Raw genomic sequence first — 13,378 nt, 5'->3', positions numbered from 1 at the left:
AACCTACGGGATCAACACACGAAAAAATAATTCACTAAGAGAAAAGATAACAAGGTGATTACCGACTCCACGGACTCGATCTCTCCTAACCTCCTATGAATCTCGCGCAATCCTACGGGTTGTCCACGCCCTCACGTTCGAATTCACGAACGCCACGCACACGTCCGAATCCACGGACGCCACTCGAATCCACGAGCTCACGATCCGAATCCACGAACCTCCTTCGATCACGCCGAATTCACGACGCCGCACATGAAGAACATCATGTTTATGCGGTGATCCTTCGCTTAGAGTATCGATGAAGAACCAGAGAAGAATCTCTAAGCAAACCTTAGATCAATTCGACATGTAGATATCAAATTACAATATCTCGAATTGACCTAAAAGAGGCTAATTTGTGGAAAATAGGTTTAGAATAAAAACTTAGCCTCTAGGGTTTCTCATACAAGTATTCTCGTGATGTTCAATGAAATAGAGAACCCCAATATCTTATTTATAGACTTTAGAATCAGATTAGAAGCTAATTAAGGAAATATTACATTAAGTACCGGTACTCCGAAATTTGGTACCGGTACACCATGACGACACGAAAATTTCCTCAGGCTGAGTACCAGTACGCGGCCAATGCAGTACCGGTACTCGGCTGTGGTACTGGTACACAGTGTAATTCACAGAACACTGTAATTCACAGAACACTGCTCTTCGGATTTTGAGGTACCAAAGTGAGATACTGGTACTCAGTATTAAAAACTGATTTTTCAAAGACGGTTTTGAGGAACTGAATACAGGTACCGGTACACAATATCAAATATTGTTATATTAAATTGAACAATACCAAAACCCACTTCTAATCCTTATAACATTGATTCATATGATTCTAATGTCATAAGTAAGTATGAATCACTATTAAAACATTTAAACGCTTACCTGAGCATCGTGATTCATCCAATATGACATTTCTGAGTTCTTCGGAATCTCGGATTCTTCGATCTTCGACAATCACGTATTGAACCCTTCAAGACTCCGACTCAAATCACGAAACTTGCCAATACAAAATCCTTAACATCTTAAAAATTATTTGTTAGGATTCTTTAGGTTGTTAAGATTATATGCAATTTGTTGAAATTTTTATACGGATATTAGGATTATATATAGGAAATATAAAAAAGTGAGATTGTTAGAATTCTATGTGGATTATTAGGATTTTTGTTTTAGATTATTAGGGATTTTTAGGTTATTAAGATTATATATAATTTGTTGAAATTTTTATATAGTTGTTAAGATTATATATGAAAAATAGAAAGAAATAGATGCATATTTAGGGAAAGACAGTAAATGATTTATCACTTTTGTGAAAATGAAATGCGGTGAATCGTTAACCGACTTCATGAAGGCGGTGAATGATTCACCATATTTAAGAAAACAATTTACCATGCCTCCTACAAGACAAAAGGAGGGTTAGTTTGCTAAAAAAAAATTCATAGAATTATTTATCCAATTAGAAAATTCTATAGGGTTATTTCAAAAAAAAGTCCAAATAAGATGTATGTAGTTATAAATGGTGCATTTTCAACTGCATTTATTTCCAGCTAGACTATATTTCTAATTACATCTCACTAGATGACCTTTTAGGGACCGTTTGGATGGATTTAGTTGCAAAAACAGTGTAGTTAAAAATACGCGCAGTTGCAAATATTGCCGTCGTAACTACAACTAGTCTGTTTGGTTCATACAGTTGCAACTGTACCGTTACTTTTTTTTTTCTATTTGGTAGGCTGATTTATATTTGTGAATCCAGTTACTTTTTAGATAGAGAGATAAAATTACCTCTCCGGAATATAAAATAATCATGCGATCTTTTAATTACTAATTAAAACATTATATTTATATATAAGTTTACATATTATAAAATTATATATTTATAGTTGATAATTAATATTATAAAATTATGTATTTATAGATGATTGTATATATGCAATATAAAAAAAAAAATATCAATTCAGTGAAGTTTAAATGTAAACATATAATAGATTTGGTCATAACAAAAGTAAGACATTATTGAACTACAAAACTAAATATAAATTGATCTATAATACAGGTAACAAATAAAAATATAAAATAAGCNTAAGCTTTCAATGTTTCTTTGCTATAAAATTTGAAAGATCACTATAAATGTTTTAAATATTTAAAATCTCCCCATAACTGTTTTTTTTTTAATAGAATTTTTCTTTTCAATTGATAGAAGATATTGATATTTTAAAACTGTTGGTAGTGTATGAAGTGATCCCCGACAAACCGCTAGTATTAAAAAAACAAACCAAACTATATCAATCTGGATTGATGTTGATCCCCACATTTGCTCGGCTTGTGCTCGCTCGGCCCCAGCCGAGCACAAGCCGAGCAAATAATTTGCTCGGCTTGTGCTCGACCGAGCAATTTCATAGCTCGGCTTTTTAAGTCGAGCACAAGCCGAGCAAATAATTGCTCGGCTTGTGCTCGACCGAGTACTCGACCGGTTGCTTGTTATTTAATTTTTATTAATCTAATTTATATATATTTTTTATTTAAATAGTTTAGAATAGATAATCTGAAACTAGATTATCAACTTTGAAATGTATATTTACTCAGAAAAATATTATTTCGGGCGTAAATATAAAAAAACCGATTTTTATATTATTATTTTTCTATATAATCTAAATTAATAAATAAATATATATTTATATATTTAATTATTTAATCTATTTATATTTTATATACATAAGCTCGACAATAGCTCGGCTTGTGCTGGCTCGACTGGGGTTGAGCACAAGCCGAGCAAATAATTTGCTCGACTTTTTAGGTCGAGCACAAGCCAAGCAAATGATTTGCTCGCTCGGCTAGACGTCGAATAAAGCTCGGCTTGTGCTCGACCGAGCGTTTGTCGCTCGACCTAACGGTGGGGATCAATGTGATACATCCGATACCGACTTTCCTTTATAAAGTTATAATAAGGATTAACAAGGTATTACATCTATTGCTTTAGTCAGCGGAGGTGAACCCAACAGTTAGACTGTTTAACATATATGAAAGAGACGCCCTTCTATTCGAATGGACTTCCCCTTCGTCGTCGTTAGACATTGCGTGATCGCTGGGCGGGACTGTCGCTCAAACATTCCTACTCCTCCGAGCTCTCCGAACGCTCGACGACCGACGAGCTCTCCGAACGCTCGACGCTCGACGACCGATGAGCTCTCCGAACGCTCGAGGCTCGACGACCGATCAGTTTCCCCCCCTCTCAACTTCCCTCTTTAGCTGTTTTACCTCGGGATCGAAAACTGACCCCTCAGTCCATCGAGTGGATTGTCTCGAGGCTCGACGACCGATGAGTTTCCCCCCCTCTCAACTTCCCTCTTTTTCTGTTTTACTCGGGATCGAAAAAACTGATCCCTCAGCCCATCGAAAATTGACCCCTCAACCCATCGCGTGTAAAATAAATTTTTATTAAATTTGAAATTTAAATTTAAAGTTAATTTTAATTTTAAAAATTTAAAGCTTTCCATGTTTTATATTTTATACTATAAAATTAAATTTTGTATTATATTTTTAATTTTTCATATTTTAAAGATAAATTTTAAATTTTATTAATACTTTATATTTTTTTAATTTATAATGTATAATATTTATATTTATATTTAAATCTTTACATTTATTAATACCTAAAATTTTATATATTAATATTATAAATATAAATATTAAAATTTTAAATTTAAAGTTACAAATTTATTTTTTTATATTAAATATATAATTTTTACATTTACGATTTTTAATTGTAAATTTAAAATTTAAAACTTTTAAACATTAAATTGTATATTTAAAACTTTTCTAAAGGGATGGGATACTTGCACCGAACATGCCGGATCATATCTTTTAACGTGTAGATCATATTTTTTCACCCGTGATATCTTCACAAAAGAAATTGTGATGTTTACATGGTACATATCTTCACAAGGGAAACTGTGATGTTTACATGGACTTTCATCATATTGTCAAGGTAACATTCGATATCGTAATGTCCAGAATCGGATGGTATAAATTCACCTGTATATCTACACCGTCGATATCGATCTCCAAAAAAAAATCTCAATGAATCGTGACAGTATATATACCCACAAGGTTGGTTCCCCTATCGACATGGGTTGACGTCATATTCACAAAGCTAAGACCGATATTACACTTTTTAGTCCAGAGGGTATATTTTCACGTGTATAGTGATGATCTATATACTCACACGGGTAATCGTGATACCTACGTGGAGCCATTTCGGTATCGATCTCGGAAATAAATATTCTGAACTAATCGTGACAGTTAATATAGCCACAAGTTTGGTCCCGAATTTCACATGGCTGGACCCGATAATCACAAGGCAAAGACCGATACTACACTTTTTAGCACAGTCTAGATATTTTCACCAGTATAGTGAAAAGGGATCTATATACCCACACGAGATGTGGTGATGTCTACGTGGATTCATTTCGTTATTAATCTGGAAGAAAATATTCTGGATGAATCGTGGCAGTCTATATACCCACAAGGTTAGTTAAAAATTTCACATGACTCATCGGCATATTCACAAGGTAAAAAACGATATTACAGTTTTTAGCCCAGAGGGGATATTTTCACGTATATATTTAATTATATAAAGGGCGTCACGTAAAAGTCTATACCAACTGTTTTGTTTTATACGTTATATTTTGTTTATATAAACTTCTGTTACTGGGTGTGAATTATAATGTAATTTTGAGACTATTTTATACGCTACGTCCACCATGTCATATGTCATGTAGTACCTGAAAGTCAACCGCCCGTTCAAAGGGTACTGAGTTAGACTTGTTTTTAACAGGTAAGAGATAAGGAATTTACCTCATATTATATAAGACCATACTATGCTCCTAAGTATGTAAAATAGTTCTGTGCTATCATCAAATCTAAAAGTGCTACTGCCGACCGGAGTAACCTGGTATCCATAGACGGTTTTGAGCTGTGTTATCATCAATTGAGAACTATGACTACCGTTATCTCGCCATTTAAAACATCCGCTTAGGTATGCTTCATAACTTTACTACCACACCGACATACGGCTGACCGAAGGGTACCTCACTGACACTAACAATTATACAGCAAGGAATAACCCCTTGCTGCTTATCGAAAGACTGTGGAAAAGAGTCATCCTTTCTTTTGCTATTTTGAAGGACGTGGTCGAAGACGTTTAACGTTTAGACTCCCAGCCGGTGGATAGGCAACACGTTCGTCTGGTCGATGTCGTTAGACACTCGTCAGCAATAGTGAAAGCAACCGTCGCTACCAATGAAAACGACGTGCTAAGTGATTCGGTAGTCATAGATATACCAGTCCTCATGTCCCCTACTTCGTCATTCACAACGACCCTGCTCTCCTTAGTCACCCTTTATACTATTGATGATTCCCTATTGTTTTATTAACATTAGATACCTTTATATTACACCTCAGTTTCTCTAAAAGTCATTCCATCTAAAAGTCGTTACGTTCATACATTCCTGACCTAATAAATATCTACAAACATATAAAACGTTACACTGTTTCGGCAGGGATAGGATACTTTAATCGTCCATATACCCACACGGGTAATTGTGATCTCTACATGTACACTGGGGATGTTGACAGGGTTAGATAAAATAATGAGTTTTTCGATTCGGATAGGATACCTACATTGTGTGACCTGGAAACGTTTAACGCTCCAAGCTCACAAACCTACATAAAGCTTGAAAAGGTGAGACCCACCTCCCAACATCTTACAAAAGGCTGGATTTTTCAAGCTTTATGCTTTAAGACCTGTTCAGGACTCTTAAAAATGAGAGCCCCTGGCCAGGGACCTTCCTCTCTGGCCAGGGGGTCACTCGTCACAACTCCGTCGGACTCCGTTGGCCAGGGACCATCCGCTCTGGCCAGGGGCTTGCGCAGAAGCGTCACTTTCTGGCCAGGGCGCGTCCCTCTCTGGCCAAGGGCTTGCGACCAAAAAGCCCAAGCGTCGCTCTCTGGCCAGGGACGACCCCTCTCTGGCCAGGGAGACCCGCTTTTGACGGGTCTGGCCCGACTACGTTATAATCTGAAAACTCCCTGGAGGACCCTAAAACAATGAAACCTACCGGATTTATCGGGAAGATGGGAGAGAGAAAGAGTAAAGAGAGGAGTGTGAGGGAGGTATGGGAATAATCTCTCTCTTCTTCCTCCTCTTCTTCTTCCTCCTCCTCCCTTCTTCTTCTTCAAACTCTCGAAACTCTCCTGAACCTCGCGGAAGGAGTGGAAGAGAAGAAGGAACCACGAACCTCGAACCTGAACCTCGAATGGTTTCTCCTCTAGAAGTAGGAGCCTCAAACCTAACCTCGAAGAATCTCCAAACAACGAGAAAGGGAGGGATATCTGTAACTAAACTCCTAAAAACCATTTACCTTGGGATCTTTACTCTAATCCCAACTAAAAACCCCGAAAAACTAAATCCCGAAAACCCCGATCTAACTAACCTAATCTTGGAAGGATCCCGAACCTAACCTTCCCAAGATCGAGAGAAAACCTCGAAATCTTCTCTAAAGATGAGAACTCCATTTAAAACCGGGAAAAACAAAGATCCAATTACAAACTGGAATACCAACCAGCATTACGAGAGCATAGAGAAGCGACTAGTGAAAATCCTATAGAACTCCGAGCACCTGTTGAGGCAAGCCGCTTAGCTTCCTCGTGCGCTGCCAAGCCACCCAAACCGGATCGTATGTTATACTCTTTACGAGTATAAACCACGATTTACAAGGCATTTCAACTTTAAGTACGTAAAAGTACAATTTACATAAATAATACTTAAAATCTTACGAATAGTACGTATCCAATACACATCATTTAAAACCCTGGAGATACATCATCTCTCGTACACAGTGCGGGGCGCTGGTTGGCGGATAAACCTGGCCCGGCGCCGCGGCTGTTGTCTGGCGGCTTGCCTGGCCCCTAAGGAAACATGCGCCTGTCTCAGAGGGGTCATGCAGGTTCCGCAGCGTTAGGTTTGTTATATCTATACAAGGTTGGTCCTTGCCTATAGTTAGTTCTAACGTATTCCTTCATAGTTTATGTATTTGATGATCGAAAATGTTCGTAAGTAAGTGAAAATGTAGTGTCAAGGATAAATATAAAAAAATGAAGGTCTAATGTTAGAGTAGTGTAATCCCAAATGTTCAAATTATGTAAAACAAAAAGGAACAGAAGATCAGGGGATTCGATCTGACGGAGTCCCATGAAGATGGAGCCAGAGACACCGTTTATTTGAAACCTTAGAAGAGTACTCATAAAATTGTCATGCTTATTTCTGTTTATTAAATGATGAATTTACTTCTAAAAGGTGGGAGTGGTATTTTTTTTGAGCATTAAGGGACAATTTTATGAGTACTCTTCTAAGGTTTCAAATAAACATCTTTAATTACTTCTTTTTTTCATTAAGACCCCTTGGCTTTAGATTTTTTATTAGGGTTGTTGTTCTTAGTTAAGGCTTCGTTTGATTCGGCAGGTATAAGCAAGAACTAACTATTACAAGGATAGATATAAGTATGGGGATAAGAAAAATAGCGTTTGGATGAAAATTGGGTTGTTCCTGGGGATAAGAAAAATAGCATTTGGATAGATAATATAGAATAATAAAAATAGTGGGTAGTTATATATAGAAAATGGAAGTGTTGGTGGGGATAATTATATCAGTTTATTTCAGGAGAACTACTATTTTTGAATAAAAAATTTACGTTTGGGTATGAAGGGAGGATAAGGGGGTGATAAAGTTTTTCAATTGAGATCTTTCACACATGAATTTTTTCTAAAAAAAAAAATATTTTAGTTGGTAAAAATCACTCAATTGCCACCAAAAAAAGAAAAACAAAGACAAAATTATCTTCAGTTTAGAGGGTGTAAATAAAAAAAGTTAAATTAGTATTCGGGGTTAAAATGATATTTAAAGAATATTAGATGACATTTTGACGAATTATTAACACGAAGGGTATTTGTGATTATTTCTGGTTTTTAGAGGGGCATTAGTGATATTTTTTAAGTTTAAAGAAATATTCATAAAATTACGATCTCCCATAGAGATATTGATAGAAATTATTCCTTTTAAAAGTATAATAATTTTAATTCATGATTTGTGTAATTTAGATAAAAAAAAAGTTTATTTAAAAACTTACAAATTTAAAACTACATTGGTGCATGCACGCAAAAGAGTGAGAACTAAATTTTTTTCAAAAGTCTATTAGTATTTAGGCAATTTCATTGCAATAAATGTGAACTTTACAAAGACATACTGAAAAATTAAATAATTTTATAAACTATGGATGTAAAAAAGAAAAAAAAAATTAAGAAATTTAAAATATTTAGAATAATATTGGTTAAAGGAATCGAGTTAAAAAGGGAGTGGAGGAATGGTATACGAGTCTATTAACAATTAGGTTATTCTGTGAAGCTAAATGTGTGAAGTGATTAAAATAGTTAGAATAAATTAATAATAAAAAAAGGTAATGGAGATAATGTAATGTAGAGTTGAAAAGCACGGGAGCTCAACGTGTTTGTGATTTTTAATTGTTGGATCGTCTCAAGATCCGTGCAATATTAATAAAAAGACTTCATGGGACATATCATTACTAGTGCTGTACAGATCTTAAAGTGATTCGACAGCTAAAAAATTACAAGTACAAATGCTTCTGTACTTTTAAAAGCACAGGAGCTCAATTCATGTAATGTAATACAAAATTGGCTTAAGTAACCACATTATCAAGTTTGAATGCCAATAAATTACTAGCTCATCTCAGGATTCATTAAATATATTAAATATTAAATATTATTTTTGTTAGCCGTGTAAGTTTTTTTAAAAAAAATGGTTATTTCGTATGGTGTTAGAAAAAAAAATTCTGAGCCTTAGGTCTTACTGAACTTATCAATGTTAAGAAAAATAAACACTCATCTGTTTAATGGGAAGTCCACTCCAATGCATTTTTGTTTAACTAGTTAAGCATCACAAATGCATTTTCAGATGTGCATAAAATACATTTTTAAATTGTGTTTACAAATCTATAAATTTAACTTTTATGTAGTACTTTGGTCTTTGGGTAAAGTTACAATCAATAAAATGATCTCAAACTTCTTCTTCGCCTTCAAAAGCATCTATAATATTCAGAACAACGTTTTTTGAGTTACCTGCAGGGCCTGGGGATGCTGACCTTGTCCTCTGTTCTATCGCGATGCGATCGCGATGCTATCGATGGAACGAAATGCGCGCATTCGTCTTTCAAAGTCACCCTCTTTTACGTCTCCCTCTACATAGTGGCCCTCGCGCAGGGCGGCCACCAGCCGTGCGTTCAGGCGTTCGGTGCGGACCAATTCGACGAGACCGACCCAGAGGAACGCATCGCCAAGAGCTCGTTCTTCAACTGGTGGTACTTTGGATTGTGCGCCGGCGCGACGGTGACACTTATAGTGTCAAGCTACATCCAAGACAACATTGGATGGGGGCTAGGGTTCGGGATCCCGTGCATCATCATGTTCTTTGCTCTCGTCGTCTTTTTGCTCGGGACAAGGACGTACCGATACTACGTTCTCGACGAGGAGAGCCCATGTGCTCGGGTCGGGAAAGCTTTCATGGCGTGGATTAGAAGTTTCCGAGCTACCAAGTTCTCGAGATCTTAAAATGTTCTTTTTTACGCGGAAGTTCACTGCTCCATAACCTTCGCGTAAAACTAACTCCTCTTCGTCATGTAGGGCTTTGAGCGAGGGAGATCGAGGAACCGAAAACGATGATAATTTACAAGAAGCGAAGGCTGTCCTCCGATTGTTCCCTATATGGGCGACTTGCTTGATATACGGTGTTGTTTTCGCACAATCATCGACCTTCTTCATAAAGCAAGCGAGCACGTTAGACCGAAGAATCGGTTCGAAGCTCCAAGTCCCCCCCGCCGCACTGCAAAGCTTCATCAGTCTCTCTATTGTCACATTCATTCCCATATACGACCGAATACTCGTCCCAGTTTCCAGAAGATTCACGGGGATCCCCGCGGGAATCACTATGCTTCAAAGAATCGGCACGGGGATGGTCATTTTGATGATATCGATGGTAACGACAAATAATTATTTTTCTCTAAAATCTTGAGCTACGTTGATCTGGGTTTTACACACATATATATATATATCCTTGCAAAATCGTCTATCATATGTAAAAAGTTAAAGTTACTAGAGAACGTTGTTTTTCTGTCTTTATGCGATCAACAGGTAATCGCGGCACTGGTGGAGATGAAAAGGATCAAAACCGCTCGAGACTTTGGTTTGGTGGACCAGCCAAAAGCCACGATTCCGATGAGCTTGTGGTGGATAGTTCCTCAATTCGTCCTTTTCGGCGTTGCGGACGTTTTCACGGTGGTCGGACTACAGGAGTTCTTCTACGATCAAGTGCCTGATACGTTGCGAAGCCTCGGTCTCGCCCTGTACTTGAGCATTTTCGGAATAGGGAGCTTCATAAGTAGCTTCCTCATATCCGTGATCGACAAAACGACGAAGAGCAGCGGCGATGGTTGGTTCCCGAACAATTTGAACCGCGCGCATCTCCACTACTTCTACTGGCTTCTTGCTGGGCTTAGTGCTGTGGAGCTGATTGTTTATCTCTACTTTGCACAAGCCTATGCATACAAGAAGAAGAAGAACATCACTGATACAATTGCTATGTAATGTGTGTATATGTAGGGAGAGAGAGAGTTGAGCTCCTGTGCTTTTAAAAGCATAGAAATAACTTTTTAATCGTCGAATCACCTCAAGATCAGTGCAGCACTATAAAAAGCACAGAAACATGTGTGCAGCACAAATATTTCTGTGCTTTTGAAAGTACATGAGCTCAACTCTCTCTATGTATAAGATAAAGAGATTAGGAAAATTAGGGGGGCGATAATGTGGTTATTTTATGAACATTCAAATTGGTGACAAATATTTCTAGTTATGTTCTCTGTTGTATAAATTCTTTTTTTCTCAGTTTAATGTGTATTTATTTATTTAAGATGTAAAAACATGTTTTCATAATATAAAATCTTCTTGGTTTTAGGTGTTTAATTGGTGTGTATATTGCTATACATTTCCTCCAATAATTTGAATTTCTTTTCTTCTTTTTTTTTTAAGAGATAGGTAGCATGCTACCCGCTTCGTTTATTTCATTTAGAAATAAACTTAGCTAGAAATATGAATCAACTAGAATTCGAACTTGGGATCTCAAGTACCAACCACCAAGCCCTTTGCCACTTGCTCAAGATCCAATAATTTGAATTTCAACACAAGTGATCAAAGGGATGAACTTGGTTGAACCAAAACCAATATATTTCCTCCATTTGATTCAAATTCAATAATGTTGAATCAGAATCACAAACAATGAAATAATAATATTAGATGCATTAAAATGTAAATGCTGGATCTTGACAACCAAACAACCAAATGACAGTGGTAAATTTGACAGCTTTTCCCTGCTGCAACTTTTTTTTTCTGAGATGACTTTATCTTCTTTTACATTAGAACAGACAGCCTTCAAACAAAATAAAATAATTTCTGACTTAGGGGATGATTGGTTTAAATTCTGAAAAGTGATTTTAGGGTCAAAAGTGATCTTTCCTTCAATAGGGTGTTTGGCTATGTCGAAAGAGACTACTAAATGTAGGATTCAAAACTAGACACATTTTCAAAATCTGATTCTGATTTTTAGAATCAGTTTTCTAATTTTAAAAGGCCCAAAATTAGAAGCAACTAAAATCTACTTTTTGAAATCTGATTCTAATTTTGGACTCGAAATTCAAATTTAAAGTTTAAATCTTAGAATCAAAATTTAATTTTAAATTTAAATTTAGATTTTAAATTTAAATTTAAATCTATAATTATATTTAAATTTAAACTTTAAAGTTAGAATTAAAATTTTGAAACTTTTAAATTTAGATTTAAAATTTGAAATTTGTAAATTTTCAAAATTTAATTTTAATTTAAAATTGAAATTCAATAACAAATGTTTAATTTTTCTTCAGGTTTAAAATTTAAATTTTTTTAAAAAAATTTTAAGTCAAATTCAAATTTTTGGTTCAAACTTTAAAATAAAAATTAGCAAAACAAACTTATTAGTTGCAAACAACAAATATATTTGCTAAACAGCTTTCTAAAATCATTTCAAAAAAAATTACTTTGCTATTAGGCTCAAAACGCTTCACCGTTTTTAACCAAAATCAATTCTACGGATCAAAAATAATTATGCAAAAATTACTTTTCTAGAATCTAGGCTGAATATACGGCCCCTTAGGAAAGTCTCAAGCTCTCCTGCGTCAGTTACAAATTACGCCAAAACATAAAAAAAAAAAAAACTTGGAACATGATTTCTGGAATAGTGTAATGTTGGAAAAATCTAATATCGGACTTATAATAATAATAATTGTCGATGATTAAGGTCAGAGCTTCAAACTTTCCGAATATGCTTAAATTTGTGTCTGGTGCTCGAATGGGTATTTAGAGAGTTATGTTATGTACGGATCATACGAAGAAGATCCAAAAAAAAATGAAATAAAATAAAATAAAACATAAAATATAAAATAAAGCCCTTACTAGATAGCAGAAGATTAGTGCTCCCTAAGCCTGCACATGCGTGTTTAGTTGTCAGGTATTTTTGGAACAATGACAAAGAAATTCAAAAAATATTAAAAAAGATAATATGTAATATATTTTTCAAAGCTTTAAAAATATCCAATATGCTCAGGTAATAAATAACCTATGACACCCTAATAATCCCAAATCGCATAGTTATGATTAAATGTGGAGGTATATAAGCTTGACTAGGTTAAACATAATAACTAGACTTAAACATTTTGGGCTGGCAGTTGAGCCCAATAAATTATTAGTACTAACGGGTCGGGTCGTTACATAACGTAAACTATTTTGACAATATTATGTCACTTCTTGGAAAAAAAAAAAAAGGAAAAACCATTTAACATAGGTGACAATATCGATAAGAAAAAAAAAGCATGGAGACCCATTGAACTTTAGGTTGCAAATAACCGTCTGAACTTTCAATTTTGATAAAAAAATTTTTAAAAATTTTATCAAGTAGTTTAATCGGTCCGCTTCTCAAGTGAACTAACTAATTACACAAACAGTTTGATCAGATTTCATGTGTTTCCCTACTTTGTAACATCAAATTTTTTAAAAAAAAAAGACTAAAAATCTTTTTAATTGTTTAAACTCTTGCATTAAAGGAGTTTAAGATGCACACCTTATAAAGAGGTGTACATGTAGTATTTTTCAGTACTATATAACACAACAACTACAGTGAATC

The 13,378-nt window shown here is 35.3% G+C and overlaps 1 pseudogene; it reads left to right on the top strand.

Annotated features, from left to right (window-relative positions):
- Nucleotides 1-11,077, top strand: part of LOC109710075 — a 34,764-nt pseudogene extending 23,687 nt beyond the window's left edge.

This window comes from Ananas comosus, linkage group 5 (genome assembly GCF_001540865.1).
Source record: "Ananas comosus cultivar F153 linkage group 5, ASM154086v1, whole genome shotgun sequence".
In the NCBI taxonomy this organism is placed as follows: Eukaryota; Viridiplantae; Streptophyta; class Magnoliopsida; order Poales; family Bromeliaceae; genus Ananas; species Ananas comosus.
Note: the sequence above shows the minus strand (reverse complement) of the source record. Positions and strands in the feature narration are given on the sequence as shown.